This window comes from Aotus nancymaae, unplaced genomic scaffold, assembly GCF_030222135.1.
Source record: "Aotus nancymaae isolate 86718 unplaced genomic scaffold, 86718_ANA_hifiasm-v0.15.2.pri h1tg000016l, whole genome shotgun sequence".
In the NCBI taxonomy this organism is placed as follows: domain Eukaryota; kingdom Metazoa; phylum Chordata; class Mammalia; order Primates; family Aotidae; genus Aotus; species Aotus nancymaae.
Genome location: NW_026988428.1, coordinates 74926813 through 74928669, shown reverse-complemented (window position 1 = coordinate 74928669; position 1857 = coordinate 74926813). Strand labels below are relative to the sequence as shown.

The following is a 1857-nucleotide window of genomic DNA, read 5'->3' as shown; positions in this document are numbered from 1 at the left end:
GTCAGGGGTTCAAGCAGTTCTCCTGCCTCAGCCTCCCGAGGAGCTGGGATTACAGGTGCCCACCACCATGCCCAGCTAACTTTTGTATTTTTAGTAGAGACATGATTTTGCCACATTGACCAGGCTGGTCTCGAACTCCTGACCTCATGATCTCCCCATCTTGGCCTCCCAAAATAGGATTACAGGCATAAGCCACCACACCTGGCTTTTGCAAAGCATTTTAAAAACCATGTTTCTGATAACCTAAAAGACAGTATCCATTACTAGAATGGACCAATGACTGCTATGTATCCACAATTCTTCCCTTTCTTAATAGGGGCTTCTTTTTTTTTTCATTTTTATTAAGCACTACATAACACACTGCATGCTACATAATACACTGTATAACCTTCTAGCAGGGGTAAATGACCATAACTGAGTTATTTTTTTCATCAATCAGGAAAATGCTTCCTTAATCAGTGTTCTCCAAACCCTCTGACACATAGTAACAATCAACTCCAGAGATGTGCCTATCTCTTTCCACCAAATCCCAGTGATACAAAAAAATGGGCAACTATTTTTTCCTTGCCTCAGTTAGTGAACCTGTGGATGTACAAAGTAGCCAGTCCTGGAATAAGCAAGCACACACCCATGGTGGTGAGTCTGGGGAGAATCTTGAACCACATCTCTGCCCTGTTACCTAGGCCAAAACCCTACCTCTGGGTCCTTCTTAATAGGAGCTTCTATTGTGGTTATCTTGTTCCTGTCTTTTAATTACACATTAGAGGGGCAGGGAATTTTTTAATATGTTTGTATATCACCAAACTGAAAAGAGCTTTAGATGAGAAGACTTCATATCACCCAGAGATGCTGGACTTTGAGCTGTATGCATGAACTGGATCAGACTTTAGCGTGTGTCCGTGGAATGAGGAGAGAAGGGTATATACAGATACTTGGTGAAAAGAACAAACTGAGGAAGAGGCAAAATTTCTCCTCCCTCTTCCATATTATAAACCAAGTTTCATCTAGCCTAAGATTCCATTGATTGTAAAGCATGTGCTATATATATACTATCAAGAAAGGAAAAATGCTGCCAACCAAATCTGAGTTTACCGTGAATAATAAACTTGCCATTGATTGAACAATACATTCCTATTGAAGAGATGTTAAAATGTGAAAACAATGTGCAAATCCAGATTGATAAAAAACTAATTTTTCAGGCTGGGTGCGGTGGCTCATGCCTGTAATCCCAGCACTTTGGGAGGCCGAGGTGGGCAGATCACCTGAGGTCGGGAGTTCAAGACCAGCCTGACCAATATGGAGAAACTCCATCTCTACTACTAAAAATACAAATTAGCTGGGCATGGTGGCACATGTCTGTAATCCCAGCTACTTGGGAGGTTGAGGCAGGAGAATCGCTTGAATCCAGGAGGCAGAGGTTGCGGTGAGCCGAGATGGAGTCATTGCACTCCAGCCTGGGCAACAAGAGCAAAACTCTGTCTCAAAAAATAAAACATACTAATTTTTCTGAGAACTGGCTGTTCCATCAGAAACTACATTTCTCACCCCCTTGCATCCAGCTGTTGCCTGGAGACTGGTTCTCACCAACAGAGTGAACTTGAAGGGTGTCACTTCTAGGCCAGGCTCTTTAAGATGCGGGTAACTTCTCCACACTTTCTTTTTTCTTCCCTGGCTGACATCAGTTGACAGTGAGGTTCCTTGATTTCTGAATCACCAAATGGAGGAAAGCCATCTACAGACCCAGATGGAGGAACACCCATCCTGGTCTTTGATGTAAGCAAGAAGTAAACTTTTATTTTATTTAAGGCATTTATTTTCAGTATTTATTCGTTACCACAGTTAATATTATCCTAATTA

General features: G+C 42.0%; 1 pseudogene; it reads right to left on the bottom strand.

Annotated features, from left to right (window-relative positions):
* Positions 1-451: 451 nt before the first annotated feature.
* LOC110568514 (NADH dehydrogenase [ubiquinone] 1 alpha subcomplex subunit 1-like) lies at positions 452-665 on the bottom strand (annotated as a pseudogene).
* Between the last annotated feature and the right edge of the window lie 1192 nt (positions 666-1857).